The sequence below is a fragment of the Culicoides brevitarsis genome, chromosome 2 (genome assembly GCF_036172545.1).
Source record: "Culicoides brevitarsis isolate CSIRO-B50_1 chromosome 2, AGI_CSIRO_Cbre_v1, whole genome shotgun sequence".
NCBI classification, from domain to species: domain Eukaryota; kingdom Metazoa; phylum Arthropoda; class Insecta; order Diptera; family Ceratopogonidae; genus Culicoides; species Culicoides brevitarsis.
Window position 1 is genome coordinate 19,395,196 of NC_087086.1, and position 17,899 is coordinate 19,413,094.

General features: G+C 28.5%; 1 protein-coding gene across 2 annotated transcripts in view; it reads left to right on the forward strand.

The window, feature by feature from the left end:
- The first annotated feature begins 13,131 nt into the window (after nt 1–13,131).
- LOC134830131 (probable serine/threonine-protein kinase DDB_G0282963) overlaps nt 13,132–17,899 on the forward strand; it is a 64,681-nt gene continuing 59,913 nt past the window's right edge. Inside the window, exon 1 of one of the 2 annotated variants that reach the window (XM_063843512.1) lies at nt 13,132–13,736. The gene's annotated coding sequence lies outside the window, so the exon portion shown is untranslated. Of the gene's footprint in view, nt 13,737–15,711; nt 15,841–17,899 lie in introns of those variants that run through there. The other variant, XM_063843513.1, reaches the window with a different exon arrangement.

Here is a 17,899-nt window from a genome sequence, read left to right on the forward strand (position 1 = left end):
AATTTCAGTAAGACATTTAAATAAAACAATTTTTTTTTTAAATAAATTTTAGTCATTCTTGTAGGTTTTTCGATTTTAACTATCTTTAATTGTATTTGTGATAATTGAAAATATAAGGCCGATACAATAATCTAAAATGTTTTCGATTTCTAGTAATTGTGAAAATTATATGTGGGATATCTAATATAGAGTGAGAAAAATGTATAAGAAAATATTCAATTTTTGATCAAAATTTATTCGAAATAGACCGAAATTTCATTTAAAAATGTAAAAGTAAAATTTTTCTGTTTTTTTTTATTTTTTATGAAACATTATTATAAAAAAGTATAAAATAAGTATTATAGCAAAAGTATCAAGTAATTTTCTAAATTGTAAACTTTGTTTTTTAAAACATAATAAATTCAATAAAAATATTTTTTCCATCTTTCGGGAATGAAGGGAAAGTTCAAACAAAAATACAAAGCTTTATTTAAAGAATTGAGCTTTTGTATCTGATATTTTTTGAGGTCGTCTTCAGTATGTCCCTTGAAGTCACAAATTATTAATTGCATACCATAAAACAACTGACACCAGCTTTCGCTAAAACAGAAGTTTCTTTACTTTTGGGCTGCATGATGTGTTGCGCTGTTTCTATAATGGCTTTTATTCCGAGTCCTTTTTCTAATGCCATTATTTTTGGATGTGAAAATGTACACTAGCACTTTTTGAAACAGGCTTTCCTGGTTGAAAGAAGTATCTAACCAACAATACTTTATTACGAGCTATGTTCTGTAATAATCCTACCATTAAAACCACCTGATCGATTAAATCGTCACCTACATATTTTTCGGTTTAACTTTTTGCTTGACATGAGGAATCGATAATTGGCTCCTTTTCTGAGTTGACTCGATCAATGTCATCTACCATGAAAAGAATAACATCATTCAAGAAGATCATTTTTTTGAAAAGATTTTTAAATAATTCCGTACGACTCTGGAAAAGTTTGAAAGTTGTTCAAGCCTAATTGATATATTAAAAAATAAAAGTTTTAATAAAATTTAAACCTTTCTAAAATAGTTTTCTTTCCAAAGACATTTGTTAAAACTTACCACGTGTTACCACTTCTCTCAACAACGACATCGCGACAACTTTTAGCGAACTTTCTAAACATCTAAATAAAATTTTCAATTCGCTTGATGATTGACCTTCGATCCGAATAAAGCAAACACACATTTTTCGTCGTTGTCGTATTAAATTGCATCAAATGTATCTGCTCCATCTTCATCAACGACCGGCATGGATATCGGCTTCGTGCGTCGTCTTCGAAGTCTGTCATCACCATCATCAAGCACTCATCGTCCATTGATTGTTAATTTGTGAATAAATGTGACCTTTTTGACATTTTGTCTCTCTCTTTTCATCTGTATCTCTCCACATTGCATGAGCGTGCTACAACTTCCAATATTATTATTTTTCTCCAAATAAAAATAAATTCTTGCGATATTAAGAAAAAATCGAGGAAAAAAAAGGTCAACAACAGTTTAATTATATTCTGCATGCGCATACGACTGAACTAATGGCTCGGCATCATTTAGCGTTTATAGATTTTAATTATTGATTCTTCGTTTGTTCGCGCTGTGTCTTGCCTCTTTCGTTGTTGCTGCTGTTGATGACTTCCACTCTTTTCCTTTTTGTTTATATCATTCTTGTTTCGTTTTGTTTTATTTTATTAATATTATTTTAATACTCGGAGGTTTTCATAACTTTTTATCTGTGTTGTCTTCATCAGTAGTTGTAATGCTTATTAGTAAATGGTAGTCGTCAAATGTTGTATTTTAGTGATAAGTGCCGATTGGAGTTGCAAAAAGAACGGTGCAACATTTTTCTTTTTGTAGGTATAAAAAATTACATATAAAAATAATTAAAATTTAAAATTAATTTTTAGTTAAACTTTTATTTTTTACTAATTGAAAAAAATATGTTTATAAATTTTTAATAATTTTTTTTTATTTTTTTAAAAATAGTTTTTTTTTAATTTAAAATATTTTAATTCACTTTTTTAAAATTTTAGTTCAATATTTTCATGAATTTTAATTTTTAAACTTAACTTTAAGAATTTTATTTAAAAGTCGATTAAAAATCTATTTTTATAAATAAATTAAAAATAAAAAAAATTGTTCCACTGTGCTTTTATTAAACTCTTGTTCGACCCAATCAAGATACACTTAAATTTGCAAACGTCCAAATTAAAAGTCTTAAAAGAAAGTCAACCAAAAAAAGAAGTCGACATCGTCATCAATGAGCCAAAACATCATAAATTACATAAAAACTCAATATCAATTAATATAAAAAGCAAAAATAACGAAAAAAACAGTCGAATGTTATTTTTCTGTGTAAAATGTTTGGCATCATAATAAAATAATGAATGCTAATGAATATGTATGTGCCTCTACTACTGACTGGCTACTGAAATAAGCGGAAGAGATTGACATGCGTTTTGTTTTGATTTTTATTTTGCTTTTCTCAAAACATTGCATTTTTAATTTTCTGAAATTCAACAGAAAAACAATCTCCATTACTTCAAATTTTGATAAACGCCTGAGATAAAATTGTCGTCAAAACCTTAATGGAGACCCTAATTAATTCATGTGGTGCTAATTAAGCACAAAGTCAAGTCATGTCAGTTTATTTGTTCAATAACTGGTCTTTTTTTGAAAAAATAAGAGAAAAACGTAGAGAAAGAGAAAAAATGAAAGATATCGAAAAGCAAAAGGTCGTAAAATCAGGTGTCATTAAACGATTAACGGTCTTAAAAATGGTTAAAATTTTAATTTTTGTTTCATTTTTTTTGAGAAACTGTCGACATGAAAAGAATTGAAGATGTTGAAAAAGACTGAGAACAGTCACTCACTCTTTCATTTATTACTTTTTTTTAAAAATAAAGTATTGATGACCTCTTCACCTTCTTCGTTGTACTTTGTTTCAGTGTGTTTATATATTTTAATATGTAAGACGTAATTTTTTTTTCGTTAACGTTCATGCCTCAGCTACTCAACGCTACACGATTGCATTCCCATTCCCGTACGAGCACAAAATTTATTTAAAAGCGAAAGATCAGTACGAGTCACGGGAGGTCAAGAGGTCCACAAGTTACTGTTTGCAGCTTGTGTTTGTGTGAATATTTTTCTTCTCTCTCTCCTTTTGTCTGATTGTCAGCCTTTTGTTTCGTTTTTTTTTTCGCTGTCTGACTGACTGTTTGTTGAGTTTCAAGAAATAATAAAAAGGTTTTCGAAGGTAGGTGCAAGTGTCATGCATTCACATTTTCGCAATTCAAAAAAGTTTTGAATGAACTGTGAAAGGAGTGTTCTACACTTCTTTCGGCGCGTATTTGTTGTTTATGACAGAAAATGCCAATAAATTATAAGACGAATAATTTTTAATGAATATTTAATCATTTTTTGTGAATATTTTCAATCTTTGATCTTTGTGATCACCTTTGGATGGTGAGAAAATACAAAGTCAAGCAAATGAGATTGGACCTTTTACTAATTTATGTTAAACAAAACAGCGTCTTTCTTCGTATTGAGGCAATTATAAGTTGTTGCTAGAAAAACAGAACCCACATGTTTAACTTAATTTAAATATTAATTTGGTTCTTTCTAAAATTTGAGAGGATTTTAAATGTGAAATGTTTTTTTTAGTTTTACTCTAGCAAGATTTGACCTAAAAGTCGCTAATTAATGGCTAAAGTAATGCCCAGTGGTTAGAAAGTGGTTTATTTTGACAATTATTGTAAAATAAGTACTTATTCAAATTTGCATTTGAACTAACTTCAAACTTATTTTAAAGAAGGTAATTTAAAAAACTTATCTTTATAGTTGTTGATTAAAATTAAACTTTGACTTTTTTTATGTTTTTCAGTATTTTGACTCTTCAAAGAACTCAGCTATTAAAAAGAATCATCGAGAAGGAAAAGATTCTTGATTATTCAATTTAGTTGAACACAAAATATTATGCTAATTAGAGACTAAGATTGAGAAGCTACAAGATGTTAAGACTGCAGCATCATCGGCTGATAAGATTTAATGTATCAGGAGCGTTGTTTTCGAATCAAAGAACAAACATGGAGGCAACGACTGAAATGGTCATGATTGTGAAGGAGAATTACGATATCGTTCAATATCGTGATGGAAAGCAAGGCGTCGAAGAAAATTTAATTCTTATATTAAGAGATGGTGCTCTTCATTAGAAATATTGATAACCTTTTCAAAATAACTAAAAACGATTATCCGCAATTTCTGATTTCAACTGTAAAAAATATATTGCAACAATAACACAATTAATCAATTTACCTCTTCTTTAATTGCCATAAAAAGATGAAATTTGAAGCTAAATTTAAATTTTAATTGAAAAAAAGAAAGAAAAATAATTTAAGAGATTTTTTGGGAAAAACTGGAACTGTCTTACTCATAATTAATTTTTTTGTCGTTTATTTCTTTCATTTGGTGATTTTGAGCTCTCATCCTGGTCCTCGTCATCGTCATAATCAAAGAGAGTGCTTGATAAGTCGACGTGTTGGAGCATATGTCGCCCAGTGACTTTTTTGTAGAAAGCTGCTGCATGTTGTTGCGTTGGAAGTCTTATTATATCGTCACCGTCATCTTTTCTAACAAATACCGTGCCGTTTTTTGTCCAAACGTATTTGACAATTTCTTCTTTTTTCATGGTTCTCGCCATAAAATGGATAGTGGATGTGTATGAGGTCAACTGCTCGTCCAAATAAATCGTGTCGTTAACGGATCCAGCAGGCTTCCCTTTAATGATTATGGCGTTTGCAGCGATCTTTTTTTTACGTTTTGCTGCGAGAAGGTCGTTTTTCGTAGCTTTGTTTTTGAATTTAACAATTATGTGCCGGTACTCGCCAAAACGGTTAAGATGAGCTGATCCCTTAGGATCCCTCTGATCCCTTAGGAGATCAATATGAACCCTTAAGAAGTCAATTTGATCCCTTCAAGTGGTCAATTTAAGAGTTCAATTTGATCTCTTAAGGGATCATATTGACCTCTTAAGGGATCAAAATGATCCCTTGAATGATTCAAATTTTTTGGTCTGCAGATGACCTACTCGAAAAGGGATCAGGTTGATCCCTTAAGGGATCAGATTGAACCCTCAATGGAGCAAATTGATCCCTTAAGGGATAAAAAAAGTCCCTTAAGGGATCAAATTGACCCCTTAATTTTTCGCCCAATATGTTTAAAATGAAAAAAAAGATTTTTACTGAACTTTAAATTTTGAAAAAATAATTTTAGATTTTTCATAACTTATTTAGTGTATAAAGCTAATGCGTTTAAAAAAATCAATTAAAACCTTAACCTATAACTTATTAAAACCTATGCATAAACACTTTTCAACCACAGGGTACATTCTTTGATAACTCGCAGGTGAATGGCAAACACACGCGTAAAGATATGAATGAATGAAAAGCACTGTACGATACCAAACTAAACACAAACAAACAAACAACTAAAATGAGAACCACCAAAAGAGACAAACAAGCGGTAGTCAAAACATTTTGTCTATCTGAAACCATCATTAATCTTCTCCTTGATTTTCTCTCTGTGATCTGGTTCTCTGCGAGTGATGATTGCTCGTCCACTACACACCGCTATACGTTTATCGGTAAAATTCAATTTAAATATTCAAATTTCAAAAGAAGATCTTCTTCTGAAAAAGTGACCTTTTAGGTAAAAAGACGACACAACGACAACCATTAAAAAGACTAAGCTACTGCTTGACGACACTGATTAATACGAAACTTTCAAAGCGAGTGTTGTTGTTATGTTTCGGTGCGTAGGTTGAGGGGAAATAATCGCCCAAAATCTGTGGTAAAGAATAAAATTAATATCAAATATGAATAGAAAAGCCATTAAAGAGACCAATAAATAAGAATTTCGATTCAGTGAAGTTTGTTTTTTTTTTTAAACAAAAAGCCACAAATTTTTGGCGTCTATTGGATTATTTTCTCTTTGTCGTCGACGCGACCTCTTAACTACTTTCTCACGAAAGTGAATCAAAATGAGCTACTGTTTTTTGATATCATTGTAAAATGGAATATTAATGACTTGACCTATGAATATGTGATGACTTTTATCTAAAGACTATAAGTGAATGAGTGTTTGTCTCGTTTGTGCGAGCGAGACAGCGAAGAAGAAGAAGAAGCGACAACTAAAGCAGGTCCCATTTGAAGGAATTTAAAGATATTATAACGACCGGATTTCATATATTTAATTGAAAACGATAAAAATGATCAAACGCAGAAACCGATCAATAGGTCACATGTGTCATCTAGCTGTTGTCGCGCTGCATGCACACCTGTTTTACGAGGCATTAAGAGCGGTTTCTTTTACATTCGCACTCTTATCGTTATAATTTTCAACTTCTGTGTATTTTGTTGCGCTTTTACGCGATGCGTCGTCGTCCAACCTTTCTTTCCCTTAATGCGATTGCAGAAAAATTTTATACATTTTTTTTTCGAATCAAATAAATTCGCTAATTAAATTTTAATGTGAAACGAAGACGACCTTTCTTCTGGATGATAAATAAAAATGAAACGAGTTTTTAGTGTAAATTTGAAGCAAATTAAGAAAAATATTTTTTTTTTCGAGATATTTATCAGTAATGGGCATCACATCTCGAATACGAGAGTGGGCACGGTGCGTGCATCGGTGCGCAAGTTTAAAGATCAGTGACTTTGATAATGAGATGCATTTCTTTCTCTTTATTTATGGGCAACAACAACAATATTCATAATTTTTTGTAGTCATAATATTTTGATCCGATGCACTTCTTGTGCACATTTTGATAGCCATGAGAACGGCGAACCGTGAAAATTTTTATTTGTACGATTGTCGGCTAAATAACGGGATAGCGAATGGTGCGCCATATCAGATTTGTGCGATGTTAAAAGTGTCTCAAAGGTTGTTGAAGGTCATTTTAAGTGAAATTTTCATAATTTTTTTTTTTCATTTCACCAAAAGGATGTTTTAGAAAAGAGATCAGGCGACTCCATAAAATTATTTTACAATAAAAAAAATGACTAGAAGTCCAAGTTTTTTGAAATTCGTAAACATAATCAAAGAAACCACGTGGTTTAAAAATTAGAAAAAACCACGTGGTTAATATTTCTTTAAGTTTTAAACCGCATGACCTAAACGCTGAAATTCGAGCAATCACGTGACTTGAAATAAAGATTCTTTGATTTTTTACACCACGTGACCTGAAAAATATTGGTATTAAAAACCACGTGGTTTAAAAAATTATTAAACCACGTGGTATTAAAAATCTAACAACCACGTGGCTTCTGATTAAAATTTTTCTTCATCCTCTTCAAAGCTGTCACGAATTTGTAAATGAAGACCTTTCAAAACAAGCCTAATCTCTTGTTATCTCCCAAATTCACGCTGATGGCGATCAAAAACACGGAAATCAATGCAAATCCATTTCGAGAAAAACATCATTTCGAATAAAGTTATACACAAATTCAAAAGTTACTCCAATTATATTCAAAAAAAAAAGGAAAAAAAAATCGCATAAAAGTGATCCCATAAATTTCACATATTTGACATTTTTGAAACATTTTATGATCTTTCGTATCATCGATCAAAATCTCATTATTATACCATCGTCCGAACAACGAAACAACAAAAAAAAAATGGCAAAGATATGTAAATTTATGTGAATTTTCACCTACCTTACTTATGTTCACTCTTTTATTATCTTTGAGGCAACTAATATGGTAAACAGTTCAAAACCAAACCACCAGTCGAATTCAATGGCAACCCATGTGTGTTGTGTTTGCACTCCAGTTTATTCATAGACAAGCAAAAAACTACTTGTGATCAAATGCAAGCAAAAAAAAATAGTTGCTAATAGCTAAACAAGATAAATCATTTCTTATTTTTCCTTTTGATCGGAGCGCGGAATAACATGGCAAGCTCCTACAACGCGAAAAAGATGAATAATAACCGTTGTACCATTTTTGTGTATTTATTTATAAATAGTTAAGCCGTTTTAAACTAAACTAAAAAAAAATATTATATTTTTTTTTATAATAATATAAGATAATATAATAACGAGGTAATAGAGCAGATGATTATATTGATACGAATGGTGTTGTTTTATGGTATAATTATGTTTATTATGATACATAAATATTAAATGCGCGATGTTTTATCGCCGTGCAGTGATATGAAGAGAAAAAAACAACTATAACGAACCAAATTTTTGCTTAATTATGCGGAAAAGTTTTTTTTTGCCTAAAATAGATAATTTGGATACAAAAAGGCAACAAATTATTGCTTTCTTTCCATTTTTAATTAGAAGAAATGCAAAATGGCACTCGTTTGAATATTGATATGGCATTAAGAGATCGTTGATTTTGTTGTTTTTGTTATGTTTGGAAGTGTTTGGTGTTATCATAATAAGACAAATGACGATAAAGCTCATTTAGCTCATTGATGGTTGTGATTTAATGTGCATTTTTTTTTAGATAATGGTTGCAAATCTTTTGTTGGATTAGCTTTGAAAATACAAATTTTGCCGAAAAATAAAATATTTGAGACAAAAAAATTTTAATTTATAAGTTATGGTGACATCCAATAATAATAAAATTATTTAAAATGGAAAAAATTTAAGCTTTAATCATATTTTTTTATAATTTTATTTAAAAGTTTAAGGATTATTTTTAGCTGTAAATTATTTAATTTTTAATATTTAAATTTTTAATTGCAAAATTGGTAATTTTAAAAAATATTAGTAAAAAAGTAACTTAAAATAAAATTATTTTTATAAAAAAAATATAAAATTAAATAAATAAAAAAATATTTAAATCAATCAGATTAAAAAATAGCTTATTTTTTGATTTTTTTTTTCATAAAAAAAAGAATTTTAAAACTTTTTTGTGAATTTCAGTCAAAAGACTTAATAATTTTAATTGTTGAAATTGCGAAAATTTTTATAATAAATTTAAAATAATTTAAAATAGTTTTTCTTTAAAATTTTTATTTTTCCAAAATTCAAAAATTTTTCAAATCTTATAAACCAAAAATTTTTTATAGTTAAAAAATGAAGCACAATTAAAAATATTTAGAGAAAAATCGTTATTTTGCTTTAAAAATTATTTCTAGATGAAATGTAAAAATTTTTCATTGATAAAGTTTGTAGGTACCTTTTTTGCTAATTTTTTTATCCTTTTATTAAATTAAATACGATTCTTTAATTATAACTAAAAAAATACCTTACTTTCATTAAATACTTACTGATAAAAAAAAATAATTTCCTACCTACCATCTTTAATTCACTTCATGTCAAAAAAAAAAACTGGTTCAAAGTTGATTCACATTTTTGCGCGTTTCATGTAAAAACTCAAATCAACTTAAAACTCCAATATCCGTCAATCACCGGTGTCACCGCAAAATCATCACGTGTTACAACATATAATAATCGAGTATTCACGACGAGTCGCAGTAACGAGTCAACAGCATCTGCCAATAACACAAAATATTTCCACGGAGGTGATTAAAATCGTATCAACATGTGTCCTCTCACGGCTGACGACGATGTGGTGATAGGTGAAAGTTATAAAAAAAAAAGTATTTTATGCTCTGAAACCAAATCACTTACAAGTTTTTGCTTCAAACGCGCATCAAATATTTTTTAACGACTCGCTCGCTTCAAATAAATATAAAAATTATAAAAAGTCAACGGATTTTGTTACAGTTTCTGGTCGATCTAGTATTAAATTAATTAAATGTGTATATGCGAATGACCAAAGAAATATAATGATAATAAATGTGAAAACAGAAAATTTATGCAAGTTCAATCTCATCACCATAAATGGATGTTGGAAGGTATTTCTGTACGCGACGTAGAAAAAAAATAGAAGAGACACGACGACACACACGTTTTTAAGAGGCGATCTATATATTTTACCTGCAGAGCGCGAGATAGCTGATAAAAATACACTGAACTATGTTGTTGTCCGTTGTGTGTCGTCGACCAATGACGATGATGATGAAAAAAAAAATCAAGCTATAAAACTTAAAGAAGTTCATTAACTTATTAATTGATTAACTGCATGCTCTGATTTACGCTCGCGAGCCGTTCAAAATGGTTGTAAGACATGAGCAAAGTGACCGTTCGTCGTTTAATTTGTTTCATGCAACATCGCTCTCCTAAATGAGATGCAGCACAGTAGCGCAGCCATCATACGATGAACCTATAACTTGTCACATAACTTTACTAAAATGATATAATTAATGTTCCGTGTGCGGAGCGAAGTGGATTGGAATGGTAAGTATATGTAAGGAAACTTGTGTTAATGGTCTTTCCATGATCTGTTAATTAGTTGTTATTGTAGCTCCGGAGGCATTTCACCTTTTTGTCACAATACACAATGAAAGATTAATGGACAACGATTCAATTCGGTGAGTGATCTGTAAAAGGTATTGGTATTGAATTGAATCATTATTCACGTGGCAATGACAGATTTTTTACGTAATTTTTAAGAAACTTTTATTAAAGGAGCTAATTACAAAAAAAAAAGAACGAGAGTAAAATTGAAACAATTGAGCCTGGAGAGAAAAAAGTCAGTAAAAGTAAGTATTTTGCATTAAAAAATGAAGGATATTTTGGATTGAGGCAGAGAAACGAATTGAAAGAATTGATTATTTTTTTTTAATTCAAGTTTCAAAATAATGACTTTATTAAGAGTTTGTTTACAAAAATAGCGAAGCTGTTTACGTATGAGACTTCAGAAATATTATTTTTTTTATTTTTTGAAATTAAAACAGTTATGAAATTTAAATCTTGCTCTGACAACATTGTACATTAAATTAGTTTGTGAGAAGCCACCTCCCTGGCGTTACAGTAGATTATTTAGTCCGTCACAAAAATTGTACAAATATGAAGAACACGACAATAAAATATTATTATATATATATTTTTTATTATTTAATTTTTTATATTATTTTTTGTTTTTATATTATGTTCTTTGCCTAAGATTTTAATAGTTTTTTTTACTATTTACCAAAAAGCCGTAAAAATTTAACATTTTCTGCAAAAATTCAACTTATTTGATATACAATCAGAAAACTAATTTTATATTATTTAGCGACTATAAAGAAGTTACCAGATGTGGAAAAAGTATATTTTTTCCCGGGAACCAAACTCATTTCCCAAAATTATATTTAAGCCAAGGTAATAAAAAAAGTCAATTTTATGCATTTATAAGTAATTCTAAAAAATTTAATTTTAATTTTAATGTTTTTTATAAATTTCCTGCACTTTTTCCATGACTGGAAGTTACAAAAAAAACTTTAACTTAAACTTGAGAAAAATAAATGATCTAAATTTTTTTGACTTTATTTAATGTTTAAAAATACGTGAAAAATTAGTTTTTAATAATTCAAAAATATTTTTTGAAAAAAACAAATTTTTACAAATTGTTGAATTAATTTCATTAGCTTTTGACGTTATTATTACTAGTAAATTATTTTTGAATTAAAAGTGTACAAAAATACAAAAAAAAAACAAAAAATATTTAAAAGAAAAAAATATAAAAAAATTCCAAAACGAGCTCTTAAAATTCAAATAAGAAATTTTAAAATTGCGTAAAATTGTAAGGCATGAACCTGAATAGAGAGGTAAACCAAACAATATGATAAATTTACTATCAGAAAAATCTTCAAAACATAAGAAGTAGGGACATCGAATTTTGAGTAGAAATCATCACTTTTAATAAATATTTTTGAAATTTTGCATATATAAGTTAATTCATATTTTGATATTTATTCAAAATTCATAATTTTTATTATTTGACTTTTTTCTTTTTTATTCGAAAATTAAAAAAAATTAGAAATTCCTTGTTTCCTTGATTCTTAGAGTTTTCAAAAAATAGGAGTTTTAAAGCATATTCGGCAATTTAATTACCCCAAATAATATACTTACATATATGAAACTAAATTTTTAACTACTAAAAAACGTCTTTAAATCTTGTTACCTTCTAATTTAAACCTCATCACATTTTAAGAATTCAATGAATATTTTTCTATATTTTAATTTTTTTAAAAAATCAACTTCAAAACCCTAAACCGGTTGCCATCTACTTTTTTCTTCATTTATTCATCGTTCAAACTTCCTCACAAACACTCCATGCCTTTAATAAGCGAAACTTATCGAATATAATGAAAGAGGTCAAACGGTCAAAAATGTTACGAAAAAGCTAAAAGCCACAAGGGTCACGGACAAATTTAACGAAGAACGAACAAACGAACGAACCAATTGACGAACTTTAAGAAAGCGAGAGAAAAAAAAAGAATCTCAGAAAAAAATCCTTAACCCTTTCTCTCTTCCTTCCTTCTTCTAAAAAAAATATTTTTTTTAATACATACATCAAGTTGTAAGTAACATAACTCTTTTCTTTTCAAATCTTCTCTTTTACTTATTTTATTATTATTACTTTACCTATACTTAAACCTAAACAGCCAACATTTTATGAATGAATTTTTTTTTCACCGTCGTCGTACATCATACTACTACCTGCACACAGCGCGCTGCACTCAAATAATATATTTTACTTACATTAGCACAAAATTATGCAGTTTTTCAGTAGTGCTCGCCCAAATAATGAAATGCCCCGTGTCTCTGTGTTGGTACGCAACGTGCCTTTTGCCCGAAAATATCCGAACGAGATCATTCATAAAAGGTACGACGCGAACTAATACAACAACAAAAAGCACTTGTTCCTCCGATGCAGTCGTTCTGTACACGAAAAGTACGACGAACACAGGTAGACGACGATCATTGATTGGATTTTCGACAGAAAATCGTTCAACTTTATCGCACACACGAGTAGGCAAGGTACGATCGCTCGCACCAACACTACTGAACGAAAAAATTAATCCATGGTAAAATTTTTAGTATTTTTCATTGATATTTACTGACTTAGTAGGTTCTGAGTCTCTCGCTCTCTCTCGCCGTATTTACAAATATTTTACCAATACACTGAAACAATTTGTAAGAAAATAAAAATACGTACGTTTGTGATGATGAATGCGGCAAAATAAAGTTTAGTCACTTTTGATACGTAAGACGTGAACGTTCGTTCGTGCGATTACACATTTTTTTTTATCTCTTTTATTATTATTTTTGTGTATTTTTTTTGTAACATTGTTTTGACTATTATCGAAAAGTACGAAAAATAGTAAAATTTCAGTGATTTACTGCAAAAAAATCAATGAGTTGACATAAAAGTTGAAATATTTCATCGCAAAACCACAACAAATGGATTAAAATCTCAGCAAAAATTAATGTGAATGATACAGAAAAAAAAATAAATAAACAGAAAAAAAACAAAAATAAAACGAGACACACAAATATAGAGAAAAATAATTTCGGAGAATAGAAACATGAATGATGATTGCTAATAAATGTGAAAACATACAGATTTATTAAAGAAAAATAATAAAAAAAATTCGAGTGTCTACAGAATTAAAGCGCGGAGCAATAATAATTAAAATATTCTATTAATAAACACACAGAAACAACATTGAATAATTTTTTCATAAATTTGAGTCATTATTATTGAACTCTTGAAATAAATTGAAAACAAAAATTTATTAAAACAGTGCGAAGGTGTTTCGATTATTATTATTTTTGCTTAAAAAATAAAAAAAAAATAATTGACCAAAAATTTAAAGGTAATAAAAATATAAAAATTATAAGCTATTATTAAAGAATTTAGCAAAAGTTGAAAAAACTAATAAAAAACTGAATTGGTGAATTAATGATGAGAGTGGTTGTCTTTTTTTTCTTTGAAATATATTTAAATGTGTGGAGAGAGAAATGAGATGAGACACGACCGACAAGACAGACGGGGTTGACATCAGCTAGTAATAAATCAAAAAACGGAAGGAAATATTTATTGGTGAATTTTTGTGAATTATTTTTAAAAATTTTAGACAATTAAATATATTTTATTTATGAAAAAAATGTACTTTAATTTATTTAAAAAAAAATAAGTTTTAAAAATTTAAAAAAATTAGCTAAAAAAATTAATTAGAACCAAAAATTTATTTTGAATGAATTTTTATTTTTTTTCCTAAAAAAAAAAGAAATTATAAATTAATATTTTTTTTATTTTTTATTATTCCTGGAATACTCACAAAAATATTTATCTTGTAAATTGATCGTCAGGGGCGTCAGGGTAGCAAAATCCTTCGTCAGCTGCTTCTGAAGCGTCACAAGAACCATTATCCACGGGATTCATGTAGCAAACGGAGATCATTGCGAATAAAATTGTCAAAAACAATGCTAGGAATTTCATTTTTTTAAATTTTTTTTATAGAACTTGCTCAAGTCTGATAAGAATTAAAATTACGTTTGAGAGTTTTAGCTCCAAAGAAATTTCTTTTATAGTTAATTTCACTGTTTATTTAAAAGTACATGTTTAAAAATTAAATAAACAAGGAATAGCTGAAAATGCCATTACGTGGCTTTTAATTAAAGATTTTTTTTAGATCAAAAATGTCAATGGATGTCACGCTCCATATAATTGTTTTTGTATTTGACAAAAATAATTTCTGAAGATTTTTTTTTCAAAATTTTTCGAAGTTTCAAAAAAAAATTCTATTAAAAAAGAAGACGAAAGAGAAAAAAAAGAAGAGAGGTTTAAAATTATTTTTAAAAAATCTTAAAATATTTTATTTTTATTCATTTTCATTTTTTATTTTATTTCATTGATTCTTTAAAATTAATGAAAAATTAGAAAAAAAATTCCAAATAACTTTCTGTCAAAAAAAAAAAAAATAAAGAAATAAAAAAATAAAATAAAAATATCTAAGAAAAAAAAACAAACAAAATTTAATTCGAATTTAAAAGTATCGAAACTAAAAGTTTTTTTTTTGAAAATCTCCTCAGAGCCTTTTAGCTTGATTTCAACTCTCAAAGCTTATTTTGTACTTAAAAAAATGATTTAAAAAATAAATATTTTTTAATTAAAAGTATCAATTAAATTAAATTTATTTCAAAATCAATTAATTTATGTCACAAAAAGCCTTTGTTTATTATTAAAAACCTGCTAAAAGCTCAAAAATAAATTTTAACAATAGAAAAAATGTCAGCACGAGATCACGAGACACTTTGCCTCTCCCTTCTGAATTCTTAGAACAAACAGCCAACCCTTTTTTCTCGCGCAACAACTAAAGTAGTTCGCGTCGTGTCATACAAACAGTTTTAAATTTACACTAATTATCACGCCAGTCAAATGTGTGATAAGATTTGTACTTGTTGCCGTCGTCCACTGCCTCAGCACGACGTCGCGATATTCGAAAAATGCCCACAACTGCCCATCATACAAGCACTTAGTATTTCTATATTTATTTATTCAACTCATAAATACAAATTCACACATATTACTGAAAGTTCTCCGTTCGGCGAAAAAAAGCAAGCAAAATTTATCCGCTCGATCGTGCGTTCGGTCACATTTTGTCGTTCACTCATTCGCGCCGCTGGATGAACTGAATCAACTCGAACGAACGACAAACGATATTTTATCATTTGACGCAAAAGGTCGTGACATTTTAATTACTCGTTCGCGTATATCGAGAATATTCATTGCGTCGCTTGCTCTGAATTTCTCGTCGTCGAATATCGTAATAATTTGCAAAAGGTCAAAGTAACTCTAAAAAATTATTTTTTTTCTGTGTGGCATGTGACACAAAAAAATGTGTTTTGCTCTCTTCTTGTCACCAACATCACCGCGCGAGTCGAGTCATCTCTACATGATCTCCTCCGGTATTTTTCGTATGTACAAAAATAAATATCACACATACTTTTATTTATTTATCTATTTGTGTAAAAAATATTTTTTTTTTGTGTTTCGTGTAAAGTCATGTCTTTGTTACTTCGCGTGTGTATGAAGCAACGAACGTTCAAAGTGTGTGACATATGCTCTCATTCCTCCGCTATTAATTCACGATTTTACACGAGGTGGATTTTTTTTCTTATTATTTTTCTCAAATGTTTGTGGTTGACGAGACGACGAATGTATCTTATTCATTTGAATTCGTCGAGAGAGCCAGAAATTTGAAAGGGAAGGCATGAAAAAGATCAAAGGTCAAGCAAACAGTTTCTTAAAAAAAAATTAATATTAAGAATGGAAAATGTCAAATAGATGAACGAATAAATAAATAAACTTCTTATGTTCAAGGATTTCGGTTGATGAGATCGCGGTGCCAAGCCAAAATATTTTAAACGAGAGCAATGAAAATATTTTTTTTTGCGATTTTAGGCTGAAGCAATTTTTGGAAAATTTTTTATGTATTTTTTAATTTAAAAAATTTTTAATTAAAAATAAATTTATTTATTATTTTTTGATAAATTTTTAATTAATGATTAATTAATTAAACTAATTTAATTATTTTTATATTATTTATTATTATTTTATTTCAATTTAATTAATTTAATTATAAAAAAAATTATAAAAAAAAATTAAAAATTTATTATTTACCTAATTAAAAAAAATAATTTTGGTTAAAAAGTAGTTAAACATATATTTGTTTTAAAAAATTATTGAAATTTAATTATATTTTTAATGAAATATTTTATTTAGAAAAAAATGTAAAAACACAAAATATATAAAAATCTTATAGATTGTTAATACAAATTTTAATTAAATAATTTATTTTATTTTAATTTTTTTTTTTTATTAATTTAGAAGAAATTGTTTAATTTTTGACAAGATTTCAAAAAAATAAAAATTTAAAAGTACTTTAAAAAATTGTAGAAAATTTTAAAATTTGCTCTTTAATTAATTTAAAAATTTATATATTTTGCAAACATGAAACATTTTCCCTCCTCGTCCCAGCCTATTTATTTTATAAATTTAATGAGTGATCACGACAAATATTTGAGAAACATAAATCACGCTTTTCAAAAATAAAAATTAATTGATGACGTCCAACGATGCTAACTTTTCGTCGTATTTACGAGTCATTTGAAGACAATTTTATAAAAAAACAAAAAAAGTCGCTCAAAAAAAGTATGTCACTCGATCTTGATTGTTTTGTGTCGCTATACAAAGAATATTCGTCACACCTGGTCACAGTTCAGGCGTTCGAATGCGGATTCACTTGACTTACAAACAACAAATTAATTTTTTTTCTCAATTTATTTCCAATATTAAAATGTTTTTATTTTTCCTCGGTTCGTTCTTCCTTCGTCGTTGAGTGCACATTCTCAACCTTTGAGAACGCAAAACGAAGCCAAACTTGAGGTAAACTACTATCGAGTGAACTCGATCGATTTGAAGCACAAAATAGATTCGAGAGAGAGAAAAAAAATATTTACACTTCGGTGACATGATTATCCATGTGGAAAAGGCCGGATACAAATCACCGACTCTATACCATATTTCAATGGTTTACATTTTTTTTCATATTATTTTTTTTTTATTGAATTAAAATAATGATCGACAACGACATCAGCGACGAAGTCAAAAGAAGTACAAAAAAAAATTTTACAATTTTCTACGTGATTCAATTGAGTTTCAATTCAATTCGAGGCACTTGGCATGACAGGCAGCCCATACAATGCACTTCTTTTCTTTTTTCCTTCGTACAAAGCGAACAATATTTATTTGTCGTCGTCGTACAAGATTATTACGTTAGATTGCAACGCTCGCTGCACACAATTGAGACAAATTTCTTGGTGTACCAGGCGTTAAAAAACACTTGACCTTGTAGAATTTTTACATGACCGGAGTACACACACTTGTGCCACATGATAGTAGTGTACTTTACCTATAATGTCGTTAGATAAAGATCGTTCTCTACGCTGTTTACTGTCTCTCTCTCGCTTTACG